Source organism: Lissotriton helveticus, chromosome 1_1 (genome assembly GCF_964261635.1).
Source record: "Lissotriton helveticus chromosome 1_1, aLisHel1.1, whole genome shotgun sequence".
NCBI lineage: Eukaryota > Metazoa > Chordata > Amphibia > Caudata > Salamandridae > Lissotriton > Lissotriton helveticus.
In genome coordinates, this window is record NC_136057.1 from 49006700 (window position 1) to 49020997 (window position 14298).

The 14298-nt window shown below is 47.0% G+C and overlaps 1 pseudogene across 1 annotated transcript in view; it reads left to right on the forward strand.

Annotated features, from left to right (window-relative positions):
* The first annotated feature begins 229 nt into the window (after positions 1-229).
* The window catches only part of LOC144767302 (uncharacterized), a 30692-nt pseudogene continuing 16623 nt past the window's right edge, over positions 230-14298 (forward strand). Inside the window, exon 1 of the transcript XR_013598142.1 lies at positions 230-380. The product of XR_013598142.1 is annotated as an uncharacterized LOC144767302 (transcript). The remainder of the gene's footprint in view (positions 381-14298) is intronic.

Below are 14298 nucleotides of genomic sequence, written 5' to 3' on the forward strand. Positions count from 1 at the left end.
ACATCATGTCTAAGAGTTCACTCTTTGCACATCATTTACAGTTCCCTGCTCAGGCCCCCGAATAAGTCTAGCGCCGCCGCCAGCACGCTTGATTGACACAACAGCACTGCAGCAAGTGGTGCTGGTGCAACCTAACGTAAACAAACGGAGGAGGAGGTGCCTGTGCGCAGCGCGCAAAATTATGCCCTGTCTCCTCCTGTCCCCGCATGCGCATTGGGCATCTAACTGAGAAGCAGAGGTCAGGTGCGCACTTGAAGCGGCCATAATTTTATAGCCAGGCAGTGGCTAGCGCCGCTGAACCAACCCCCTGTGTAGTGTGTCTGCAACAGTCAGAGTGCCACCCCACCACCAACAGTAGTCAGACAACAGGCCTGATTGAGGTGAGTCCGTTTTTCTGCCCCCCCCCCCCCCCTTCCCCCACCGAAAGAAGCAAGCAGCGCGACGTGACTAGGCCTGGCCCTGGTCTGGACTCTGGACCGTCGAGGGGACGTGACACTGACTATGTAATGTACCTGATAAGTTATAAACGAGTCTCGGCCCGCGACTGAGGTTATAACTTATCCGGTGGTAGAGGTACACCTGGTCACTCACGTCATGCTGCTTCAGCTTGCTTCTTTCAATGCAATTAGCTGATCATTCCATAATTTCGCACCAACGCACGCACTCGCAGACAAAATCACACACAAGCTGCCTGGGCATTAAGCATAAAAAAAAAACGGAAGCACTGCCGCCTGTGTGAGAAATGCATTCGAGACAGGACACGACCTTGTGGAAATGCACACACGTCTTCCTTTCAACTCTTAAAGCAGGTCCTTTTTAATCAGTGATGATTTCGTGATTAAAACATTAATACAGAATTGCTGGAAAATAGGTTCATGTTCAAACTCCTCTGAAGCGAAGGTAGGGAAAAAATGCAGATACGGACTTCGGTGGCCTGTAGGAGTCATGGGGGGTGTCCTTCTGTCTGGGAGGCAGGGGGGGGGTGATGTTAACCCCATGTCTCGGCTTTGCAGGGGCAGAATGCAAGTTGGACCAGGGCCACTTTAAACATTGTTTTTTTTTGTTTGTCTGTTCATTTTGATTGTCGTTGTTCCATCTTTAGCTGTAAAATAAGGCCCAGCCGACCTTCGGAGCTTTGCTGCTGTCAGTTGTAAATGGATGGGTGAGTGGATGGATGGATGGATGGATGAGTGGATGAGTGAAAAGGTGGATGATACGTGAGTGAATGGGGGATGCGTGGATGGTTGAACTTATGGGAGGATTGATGAATTGATAAGTGAAAGGATGAATGGATGAGTGAAAGGGTGGATGTAAGGCTGGATGAGTGAGTGAAAGGGAGGTTAAATGGACAAAAGGGTGAATAGATCAATGAAGGAGTAAAAGGGTAGATGGATGAGAGAAAGGATGGAGGGTTGAGTGACAGTGAAAGGGTGGATGGATGAGAGAAAGGATAGACGGATAAGTGAAAGGATGGATGAGTGATAGGGTCAATGGATGGATTCATGAGTGGATGAGTATATGGGTGGATGGAAGGATGGATGACTAAGTGTAAGGGGGATAGAGAGTGAAAGGGAGGATGGATGACTGAAAGGGTGGAAGGATGAGTGTCTGGGTGGATGAATGAGTAAGTGAAAGGCTGGCTGTATCGGTGAAAGGTTAAATGGCTGGATGGATGAGTGAATGGATGGATGAGTGGAAGAGTAGATGGATGAGTGGATGAATGGGTAGGGTGAAAGAATGAATGGAGGGATGGATGAGTGAAAGGGTGGATGGAGGGATAGATGAGTGGAATGATAGATGGATGGATGGAAGGATAGATGATGGATAGGTTTGCAAATGGTTGAATATTGTTATGGATGGTACACAGATAGAAGGACAGAATGAATGGTGATTACACCTTGTAACCCCCATTATCTTAAGCAACATTTCCTATACATTGACTTTCACATGTATATGGGTCATTGTCTCTATATAAGATGTGCGTGATGTAACGCTCTCCAACACCCTGTCCTACTTACTTGGGATGAGTAGCACTATAAAAGAAATTAAAAACACATGAGAGAGGGTCTTTGTGAAGATGAGGGGCACCATTGGAGGGTGGTTGCAAGGCCGAACTGGCATGACTGGATATCAGGCGTTTTCCTGGGAGCCTGGAAAAGTAGGGTGGGGGCTGTTTTGTTAGCACAAAAAGACTTGCACATTTGCTCAAAGCTGCATGCATACTCAAAAACCATGAAGTGCACGATTTTCTCAACCTAATATAAACTTATTTTCATTTGTACTTAAGTGGTTGTCTATTTACTTACTTATATACTATTGCGCAACCTCCTCTGATGTTTCTTTAAAACTTACCTTTTGTCCTGAATTTCGAACTCCCGTCCTGAATTTCTGTCCTGAATGTTGGCCCTTTGTCCGGAATTTTTACACTCACAGTCCTGAATTTGTACCCATGCCAGTTGGTCACCCTACTCACACGGTTATTTCCAGGTCACTTCCTATAGATTGACTGGTGAACAGACGGCACGCTTGCAAGGTGGCTGCAGCGAGGCAAGGACGCCCTGGTTGGGGGTGTTGCAGAACCGGGGCGTGGTCAGTAGCCAGGAAAAGATGCCCCTCGTGCTTCGGGTCGACGCCTGGACACTTTTAAGCAATCGCCGGCTACACTTTCCAAATTCCACACCATTTTCCCCTCAAGTGGCCAGCGTGCCCCTGGATGTGGCATCCAGCCCCGAGCCGCCAATTTTCAACGGGTTCTTAATCTTTTCATAATGTGAAATATAAATGCCCGGCTTTAGTGTTCTGAATCTGCGCGAGCAGAGAGAGCGCGCGGGCATCTGATGGGCACCGCTCACTCACTCACAGCTCACAGAGAAAGCGGCTCCCTCCATTATTAATGCATGGTCAGTCAGTCGCATCAAAGATTAATACCTTTTAGGCTGGTGGTGCGCGCTTTGTTGTCGAACAAACCAATAACGTCGAGCCGAGTGCCAGGCTGTGGGCAGGGGGCGCCCGCCCCCCAGCTGAACCCGCCTTCCACGTCGGCTCGCATCCATGCCAGTTTATGGCGGCCATGTTATGGTAAAATAATGATGCAGCTTCGACTGCCATATTTGCATTGTGATAGTACGCGTATATACGTCTAGAGATATTGTAATTGTATTTATATAGCGCTTACTGCCTCTGGCGAGGCATTGAAGTGCTTTTCAGCGAGTAGCACGCTACTCCTGAACCCAAAAAGGATTTGCTGGATTAGTAGTGGGAAATATAATTTGTTAAGGCGAATGGTGGACATGAGAGTCTGTTAGTTGGATTGAGTAGGATAACAGCATGTCAACAATAGTGCATACAAAGTAGTCCCATTGTGAGCAATCCCCTAAGAAAGACCTCATGAACTTTATGTTTGTATGCACCTTACTCTTTCCTGCACTAGAATGTAGGCTAGAGCCCTTCGTTCAAACATTTTCAGATTGTTAGTCACATTGCATTGGGTCTACCGCGAGCATACCATTTGCCTGCACCACCATTCTGCTTGTCTGCTGATTCTCCTCCTGAATGTTCAAATCGGTAGATATTTGGAATACAGGCTCTGTTCACTGTGGCCTTTCCGAATTTCGCCACCACTTTCCCAAATATCCTTGTCAAAAACATTTGATAATGCACAATCCCACAGCTACTTCGGTCTCAATTTATACCAGCCTATTATTAGTATGATCGCACTTTCCTTGGCTTCAAGAACAAAGGGAAACTCTCTACTTTTCTGGAGTGCCTGTCAACTATTCCCCCTTGTAATTTGACCACCCAGGGCACTACTCCCAGGCTAGTTGTCTGTCAAATAAGGAGCTATCTCACTTATTAGTGGCGATCCACCATCCAGTATGATCTGTTTAGTAGCACACTGCACTCCTTGTCTTGCAGTCCAGCACTCTGTGAGAGGCTGAGCTGAGCGCACAACTCAGGCTGAGGGGCTCGGGGCCCCCTCCGTATATGCACATCTCTGCGTGTACATGCTGATGACAGGACCGTCGCAGGTGCCGGCAATACATCAGAAATGTGTAATTATGATGATGAATCAATCATCATCATGATTACAATTTTTGATTTGGTGCGCATGGTGCGGGCGGCCAGGGCGGCAGGCCGCGATGTAAGTAGGAGATCTGAACTAAGCTAATGCAGCAGGCTGGCTGGCTGCTTTGTTCGTTCTCCTACTTTAATCACGGCCTAGGCATGGGTTGGATTAATATTAGTGATCAGCAACTTTGAGGAATTGGGCATGGAATCTGTAGGCTGCGCCAAGCTATTTTTGCTCTTAGTTTGAGAAACTATTCAGTGAGATGCAGACAGACTTTATTGTTGTAAGTCACTGGCTGAGCCAGAAAGGCCCTCATTGTAGTACAACTGTACACAGCGGTGTATCCTGCAAACCTGACCCCATGGTGTCCATTGAAATTGCCATATCATGTGCCTTAGTGATAACTCCTAACAGTGAAATCTACATATGTTTGACTAAAAATCCAGTTGTGTTTAAATCTTGGAGGTAATCGTGTGATCACACATTTGTTTGAACTTTGAGGAGCAAAGGAAAGCGAGGCTGACAAACGTAATGTCAAAAAAGCTATCTCTTCCTTTGGATCTGCTGAGGCTTACAACAAGTTTTGAAATGCTGACTCAGAGGTGTCCAATTTTGGTCCAGGAGGGCTGGCTCCTTGGCTGGTGTTGGGATGAGCACAGACTGTGTATTGTGTTCCATTTCACTTTCAGACTCGGTGGATGTGCATTTATCTCATGTCCATAACCTTTATTTATATTATTTATTTTATAGCATTTATAAGGCGCACAGCTACCCACAAAGGGTTTTCCCGGCGCCGAAATCAGCAAAGACACAGGGCACAGCTGGAGAGAGAGCAGATCCGAAGGCAAAGATTATTGATCAAACAACCAGGTTTTCACGCTTTTTCTGAAACTTCTGTAGTTTTCTTCTTTGCGTATTTGGGTAGGCAGTGTGTTCCAAAGAGTTGGGCCCAAAAATGAAAAGGATCTTCCGCCCAATCTAGCCCGTTTATACCTTGGTACCGCAAACTTCGCAGATGTAATTGAGCGAAGATTGCGATTTGGAAGGTAAGGCTTGGCAAGGTCTTGAAGATATTTGGGGGCAGTCCCAGCTTTAATTTGGAACAAATAGCTCAGGGTTTTAAAGCGGATCCGATTTTCGATCCTAAGCCAGTGAAGGTCTCTGAGATGTTTGGTGATTCTGGCATATCTGGGAATTCTACAAAGCAGTCTGGCCGCGGCATTTTGTACCAACTGTAGGCGTCTTATGACTGCTTTATTTGCACCCAGGTACAGGATGTTGCCGTAGTCAAGCCGAGATGTCACTAAGGCATTGACTACGGTCTTCTGGGTGGTCGATGGTAACATCCAGACAATTTTACGTAGCCATCTGAGAATAGTAAAACAGATACCAGCCACTTTATTAGCTTGCTGCACCATAAATAAGCTGTCATCAATGATGACCCCAAGATTTCTGACTTGGGTGGCAGGAATCGGGAGCTTGCCCAGTGAGGTCGGCCAATGGGAATCGCTCCAGAGATTTTTACTGTTCCCTAAGAGGAGGATCTCTGTTTTCTCCCCATTTAATTTAAGTTGGTTGGCCGACATCCAGCAGAAAATTTCATGGAGGCCTGTTTTAAGTGCAGAAGAATCAGACGAATCGGATTTAGATAATGAGAATAGAATCTGAGAATCGTCTGCATAGGTCATCAAAACAAGACCAAAGTTCTCTGCAAGGGTGGCTAGTGGGCGAAGGTACAAATTAAACAAAAGGGGACTCAGAATAGATCCCTGTGGTACACCGTGCGGGGAGTAGAAAACATCCGAACAGGCCTCAGAGGAGGTGATCTGGAAGGTCCGAGAGGATAAATAGGATTTGATCCATTCTAGCGCCTTGCCCTCGACACCACTCTCCCCCAGCCTGCAAAGCAGTCTGGAGTGAGAGATGGTGTCGAAGGCTGCGCTTAGGTCCAATAGGACCAGTGCCACCGTTTGGCCATCATCTCTGAGCTCTTTAATTTTTTCCGTGATTCCGAGCAGGGCAGTTTCAGTGGAGTACCCACTCCTGAATCCGGACTGAGAAGGGTGGAGTAGTTCATTATTTTCCACATATGTGGAGAGAGCTTCATGAATGTGCTTTTCCAGCATTTTGGAAAAGGCAGGAAGTAACGATATTGGTCGATAATTGGCCAATACCGTAGGATCGGCAGCTGGCTTTTTCAGCAAAGGGCTGACTATGGCGTGTTTCCATATAGCAGGAACTGAAGCCTGTTCCATGGACGCATTGAGTATGTCCGTAATGGGCGTCAGGGTAGAATCCTCCAGTTGGCTGATAATACTGATGGGTATGGGATCACAGGGAGAACCCGATTTGATAGCTTTAAGAAGTTTCCTCGTTTTATCCGATGTTAAAGGGGGCCAGGCTTCAAGATGACAGTTTCCTTTAAAGCTTTGGAAGGTATCCTCTTGGTTATGAGAGATAATACTGTTGTTATTAATATTAGAGACAATCTTTTCGATCTTTTCAGTAAAGAAGGACGCCAAGTCTTGACATTGCTGAGTACTAAGAGGGGGAGCCTCCGCTCTTGTGTTTTCTCCAGCCAATTCCTTCACCGTATTAAAAAGAGTCTGGGATTTATTAACCGCTGAATTAATTGTCGTGGTTACGTAGCATGCTTTAGCTTTCATGCATGCCGAGTGATAGCTGTTTCTGGCCCTGCGGTAGATCTCTTTTTGGTGAGCCTCATAGTTCTTACGCCACTGTCTCTCCAAGTTCTTACAAGTAGATTTTTCTTTCTTGAGGGCCTCTGTAAACCAGGGGGCCGGGGGACGATGTACTTTTCCCTTACAGCGGGATAGGGGCAGGCAGGCATTCACTGCACCACTTAGCCATGTTTGTGTAGCCTCAGCTATGCTTTCCATGTCTCCATCAAGACATGGGAGGTCTTTGTTCAATGCACTATTAAGGTCATCTAGATTTAATCTTTTCCAATTTCTCCTCAGAGATTCAGAAGAAGTGATAGGGAGAGATTTAGTGGGTTTAAGAGAGATGGCGAAGAGTATGAGAAAATGGTCTGACCAGCAAATAGGGGTAGTGTTCAGCCATGATAGTTCTTCCATATTAGAGATGATAGGGTCAAGCAAATGTCCTGCTTTATGGGTAGGACCCTTGTTGCGCAGTGTCATATTCAATGCCAAGAGATCATCAATGAGGTTTTTACAGTTCGTATTATTCTCATCCTCCAAATGGAGATTCAAGTCCCCGAGTATTGTAAAGTTTTGAGCTTTTAAATGATGAGGTAAGATAAAATTTACCAAATTATCAGACCATGAAGGGTTATAAACTGGTGGTCGATAAATCAATAAACCAGAAAAAGTGAAATTGGGGCTAAGGGTAATTTTAAAAGATGCTGCTTCGCAATTAGGAATATCTGCAGGTTCAAAATTGCATACAAAGTCTCTGCTGTAAATGATAGCTATTAAAAACCTTAAAATGTCTGTATGACTATGGACCTTTTGGTTTAAGTGTTGCCTGCTGTCAATATTGAGACGTACAGGTACCACAGTCGTGCTCTGTCTGGAATGCATGTTGCCCCATAGGTGGCTGAAGCGGAGCCAGTCGGGGGTGTAGAGATGAAAGGTAGAAGAAAAGACAAATGGGGACAGAAAAGGCAACTGTGTGATCCCTCTCCCTCCCCCTCTCTCTATCCCTTCCTCTCTTAGTTTTCTATCCCTGTTTTTCTCACCCCCTCTCTCTCCCCTCTCTTTCTCCCCTCTCTCTATTTCTATTCTCTCCTCTCTCTCTCTCTCCCTTTCCCTCCCTCCCACTTTCTTTCTCTCGCCCCTCTCTCTCTTTCCATCCCTCTCCCCATCTTTCTCATTCCCCTCCTTCCTCTCTCTCACTCTCTTCCTCTTTTTCTCACTCTACTTCTCCCTTTCTCTTCTTCTGTCTCCCTTTCTCTCCCCCTAACTTCTCCCCTCTTTCTCCTCCCCACATAAAAACATAGCCAGTCCTATTCCCGGAGTCAGTGCTTGTTAATGCTCCCAGCGTTTCTATACAATATGTTTTGTCAATGAATGTATTATGCAGATGTCTTCATTTGTTTTTCATGAGTGTTCAGACCTCTTGGCGGATCCGCCTGGGGGTTGGGGTAGAGGGGGCAGGGAGCCTCATCACTATTCAGAACACGTGTACCCTGAACAACTGATATTGCACAAACTGCTTAAATTCAGAGGAATAATTGTAATCATTATTGAGAGTTACACTGCATAGGTGTGATGTTTCAATAGTTACTGGCCTCTGTGCCCTAGGTGCTACTGCTAGTTAAAAGTTAATACAATCTAATATGTAATGAAAAATGTGTTGAAAAATGCTTTGTTTTGGCCTTTCTGTCTCCCAAATTTTCTTGGGGGGAGAAGTTCAACCCCCCAAACTCCCCCTAGTGGTTGCTCACGGCGCTTGCTTGCTACACACCATGTGGGGGCTGGTCTCACTTTTACTTTGTTCTCTCTGATTCACTACTTGTGTCTATTTTTGGTGCTCTCTGAAAGAATACCTATGGGTAACCTGATGTTCTTTAAGGTCATCATCTACTGTTTACTGTGCTTTGAAGGTTGATACAATTTGAATATGTAATGAAAATGTGCTGTAAAAATTCACCATTTTGGTCTGTCGTTTTTCAAAAATTTCTTGGGGGGAGAACCCCCCCAAACCCCCCTAGTAGCCGTCAGGCTCGCTCGCTGCGCTCGCTCGCTACGCGCCGGACGGGGGCTGGCTTGCTGCGTTCCGGATGGGGGCTGGTCTGGCAAAATTTGCCAGGGCTGCTTTCAGTTCCCAGTCCGGCCCTGCTGCGGGGAGAAATTTTTTGAGGAATGGGTAACCCACGCTTTAGCTGAAACTACAGTATCAATTTTGGGCACCTCGGCGCCGGAAGTAGAAACTGAATTAACCACCTCCCAGAAATCCCGAGTCTTCGAGTCTTTCCGAGCTGACGCAGCTTTTAAATCTTCCCAGGCCTTTACCTTCTTATAGTCTTTTCTTACTCTAGTTATTTCATCCTTGTTCCTCGGGTTCCTTTAAGTGCCACCCATAGCTCCTTATGGGCTTCAGAACTACTCTTATTGAACCATCTCGGGTTTACAGACATTTCCTATGGCATTTCGTTAATTTGTCTGCCATAAGGCCATTTATATTTGAGAAGGCAGATAGAATGTCAACTGGGGGGGCAGTATCTGAGAGAACTGTGATTATCTCCAGCTTATTGTTTGTCATAAGACCTTCCAGGAATGCAAACTTATCGATCTTTACCCAATTGATATTAATACCCTTGTTCCTATTATACACAACTTTTCTCTTTGTTTTTTTTATCCCGTATTTTTGCCAAAGGCAAATGTAGAGGTATGACAATAGGATTGTGGTCACTCATGCAACTTGCCCTCACTACATAGCTCTTAAAGAATTGCTCTAGATCTTTACAAATTAAAATACGATCTATAATTGAGGACACACATATGTTGGAATCTGGGAAGAAGTAACAGCATTTACGTTTTGGGCATATTTCATATCTTTAGCTATAATAACTCTATTCAGTGAATCCCCATACGGCGTGTGTTTAAAATGGTTCACGGATTCTGACCTTGTTATCTGGAACGTTGTGGCCGGACCCTGATTGCTGCCTCTCTTTTCTTGCCACCGTCATTCCTCTACCGCTCGCCGGACCCGCTGCGCGGCTCCCTCAGCGCATGGTCACCAGCGGGAGCTGTCAAAGGGGCTGCACACCTGAGGAATAACTTTGTGGGCTGTGTTGCGGCGGAGCAGGGCTGCGAGCGTCGAGGCAGGGACTCCATCTCCCAGGAGTCCCTGTGTGCCCAATCTCTTCCACCTGGGCCGCTCTCCCTGCTGGACACGCCCCCCACCCACCGAGGTAAAAGTGGCTGCCTGCATTGTCCCGGTGGGATTCTGACCTTGTTATCTGGAACGTTGTGGCTGGACCCTGATTGCTACCTCTCCTTTCTTGCCACCGTCATTCCTCTACCGCTCGCCGGACCCGTTGCGCGGGTCCCGCAGCGCATTGTCACCAGCGGGAGCTGTCAAAGGGGCTGCACACCTGAGGAGGAACTTTGTGGGCTGTGTTGCGGCGGAGCAGGGCTGCGAGCTTCGAGGCAGGGACTCCATCTCCCAGGAGTCCCTGTGTGCCCAATCTCTTCCACCTGGGCCGCTCTCCCTGCTGGACATGCCCCGGACATTTCCCTTCCTATTTCAGTCAGACACTAACCCCGCTGCGCGGGAGCAGCCCGGGACAAGGGCGGGACCGTCTGTGGCCGTCCGTGGTTGGACAAGGTTGGGTTGGGCCACCCCCCTTGATTTGTTGTATTAATTTGACATATTATTGTTTTGTTTATTGGCCCAACTATGCCTCTACGCTCTGGAAATGAACGAACCGTTCACTTGCAGACTACTAAGGGGGTGGTCTCTGGTCCTCTGGATGCCTTCATCACTAGGGCAACAGGTATTTTGGAAAAAGAGATAGCTATGGCTGAAAAACGGCTCTCAATTGATCTAGTTGGTGGGAAACGCTCTTCGTTGGGTCCAATTGCTTTTAATACCTAGCCCCGAGGCACCGGTACCAAGTGCTACTCATTCTTTGGTTGTAGCACCGGTGGACGTGCATCGTGAGGAGGGGGGTGGGAGGGCTCGTCCCTGACTTCCTTTGATAGGGAGATCAACTCCGGTAATTTACAAGGCAGTGGGGCAGAGGGTAGTGTGCTTCTGGCTAGCCAATCTCAGCCGGACTCCTCCTCGGATGAGGACTCCATGAGAAACCTATCACGCAAGAGGAAAAGATGTAAGGGCAGACAGAGGGGAGGCGCAACAAAGATTTTATAAACAAATGGCTTACCCCAGCCAACTACTACCCCCGAAGTCATTTCTAATTCATTACCTGCTTTGGCTCTAAATGATCCTCCCAACTTCCTTTTTGGGTCTTCAGATCCTTGCCCTACGTGCTATAATGGCGATGATGGCTTGCTGGGTAAAATGGAAGCCTTATTTACAACCCTTTTACTTCCTGTTTTGGAAAGAACTAGACTGATGACTTCAAAATTGGATGCACTCGAATCTTGTTAATAATAATACCGGTCTTTTAAAAAAACTAGTTAATTCTCAAAGTGCTTTGGCGAATCCCATCACCTCTAGTAAATCCAAATCACAGAGAGTAGTGGCTAAGGGTAAGTCGCCATCTTTAGTACCCGCTAAGCCAGTATTCACAACGCCTGTATTAAATAAACCCGAAGAGATGGTGGAAAGGGGTAAAAACGCAAATAATGATAACATACCCATATTGGCCACGACTTTACAGGTCCCAAAGAAGATTAGTCCTAAATCCAACCCCTTGTGCCAGCCGAGTATCCCCAAGCCCTCTGTGGCTACGTTGGCCCAAGCCCATGTGAGGGGGGGATTCTAATACATCTACACAGCCCAAAACAAGTAATGGAGTCTTGGAGAGTAGGACTACTAATCAGTCCTCGAAGGTCAGAAAGTGGGGACCCCCTTACACAGATCTACCTGCTGAAGCCACCCCATACTCGATTGTCCTAACAGGTGTCGCACCCATCAGGGAGGGGCAAACCGAACACTACGGTGATCTCAAAAATAAAGTTGTATTTTGGTTAAATAAACATAGTCCTCTCCCTCCTTCCGCTTCCACAGATATTTTGAATGTGAGAAGAGTTGATTGGGTGGGCCACTGTACTAAGGTCTTAGAAGGGGATTAATTAATTAATTAATTAATTAATTGTGTGCTTATATAGCGCTGGAATCACTCCCGAAGGGGTACCTCCGCGCTTCGACCGCTGCAAAACCCTTCCTGGCTTCCCTGAGAGATGGTCCCTTAATGGGTATCTCCAGGGTGAGACCAGGCATCCCCGGCGGTCTGGTGGGGCCGTTAGTGAAGATGAGGCAAGCTAGTGCCCAGAGTTGCCGAGTGTGATCGCTGATCAGAGTGGGCACCGAGGCGAGAGAATTATCGAGTCCGCTGACCCTGGTCCAGAAACCTGCTGCGTCGGGAATCTAACCCTGGTCCCGGGCCGTCCTCTGCTCTCGGGTCTGCCGCCTCTAACCAGTGAGCCACACTACTTCACTACTATATCATTTAAAGACCCCTGGGTTGCGGATTTTATACGCAGGGAAGCAAGATTTGGCAGATTGGGTGATGTGCAGACATTGGGTCTTGGATATTTTTATCCCCAACGATTTTGTGAATTCCCCTCCAACCATATGATTCCTAGAAGAGCTATTAGGAGATTCCAAGCGGATAGAAATCCCTCTACCCCGTACTATCCCATATTGTTTCATCGCTTTGAATCCCTTTCTGGCCTGGAGGGTATTGATTGACTTCATCCTGTTGCTGGGAGTTGGAGGGATTCCGGCAACAATATGGGTGGGGCTGACGTAGTTTGTAATACGGTATTGAGTCCGGGGGAGGCACCCTGGAGATAGAGAAGGGGACAGCCCCCATATATATCATGGATGCCAATCTGGAGGTGGGTCCTCAATTCAATGAGTATGAGAATTTGGGAGTGGCTCAATTTGTCCAGAACGCAGCTGTATCCCCCAGTCAGGCTGTGTCGCTTAAACTAACTTCATGGAACATAGCGGGGTTAAAGGGGCGTTTGGGTTCAGAGGATTGGGCAGAATTAATCGACACCTTTGACATCATATTGTTTCAAGAGAGTTGGGCTCCTGGTCTAATCCACAGGGTAGGGTATCTACATTTCTTTAAACCGGCAGTGAAGGGTCTTAAGGGTAGAGCTTCAGGGGGCCTAGTTGTCTGGATCAAACAGTCCATTGGCTATAGGCCAGTGGAAATTGATGTGGATAACCCGGATCTCCTGGGAATTAAATTATGTAAGGAAAACTGCCAGGATGTTGTGGTTATTAACATCTATGCCCGAGGCCGCCCCTGAGGGCGCTGTCCTGCTATATTAAATGTATTAGATTCTTACCTCGAAGGGATTGGGAGAGATAAGTTACTCATCTTGGCAGGGGACCTTAACTGTACCTTTGAATCTTTGCTTAATGCGGGGGAGGACCTGGGGTCAGAGGATGACATTGTGTGGAATATCCCGACGCTGTCCTTGAATAATATTAAAAGGGGCACAGAGACTGCCTTACATTGGGCGGGGTTGTGTCTGGATTGGGGTCTGAGAGCAGCCAATGGTCGTACGGCCTCTGACAAGGCCGGTAAACCCACTTTCGACAATGGGATTAGTAAAAGCAGAATAGATTACATCCTGTTAAAAATGGAATACTGGTCACTTCTGGACGACATGGAAGTCATGGTTCGCCCCGAAAGTGACCACAACCCATTGTCTCTTACTCTAAGACTCCCTGGTGTTCCCGGTCTACTTCTGTTGTATACCTAACGGGTGACGCCACCCTGACTAATGATAGAAGAAGGCTCAAATGGTCAAGGGTTGTGGATGATCCCTCCCTTTTAGAAGGTATAACGGGGGTAGTATCATCGACTCAGTGTTATTTTGAAATTATCGCCCACCGCGGCTGCCACCGACCAGATTTGTGAACTTCATGAACAGTGTTTTAACGAACTTAAGACCCTCTTAACCATCCCACTAACACGAGGAAAGGCGAAGGCACAGGGTTGTCAGGAAAAATGGTACAACAAAAACTGCAGGGTCGCGCACAGCGGCTTAATTAAAGCAGTTAAATCCAGGATCATAAGTGATATAAAAGAGGCACGTCTAAGATACAAAAAAGTACAATGGGAGGCGAAAAAAAGAGTGGGACGAACGCCACTGGGCAGATCTCCTAGAGGCTTGTAGCTCTTCCAACCAGGCTAACTTCTGGGAAATAGTGAAGTGGGGTAGAAACCCCGACTCCCAAACTCCTGTGAATCATGTGTCTGTGGAGGCATGGGTTAAATTCTATTCTAGCCAGTTTATGGATCCTGATTTGGAATCTTGCATTGCCCAAGTCATGCGGGAAACCTCCCTCCTCACTCATAACCAAGTGTTATCTTTCATGTCCTTAGAAACTGAATCTGCAATCTGCTTGGTTCAGTGTGGGAAAGCCCCAGGGATGGATTCCATCCCGGCTGATTTATTTAAAACTAACCTGCAACTCTGGGTTCCCTACATAACTTCGGTAGCGAATGCCATTGCTAAGGGGGCACGAATCCCAGCATCCTGGAAGGGGGCGGAAATTGTCCCAATTTTTGAAAAAGGGGACCGTTC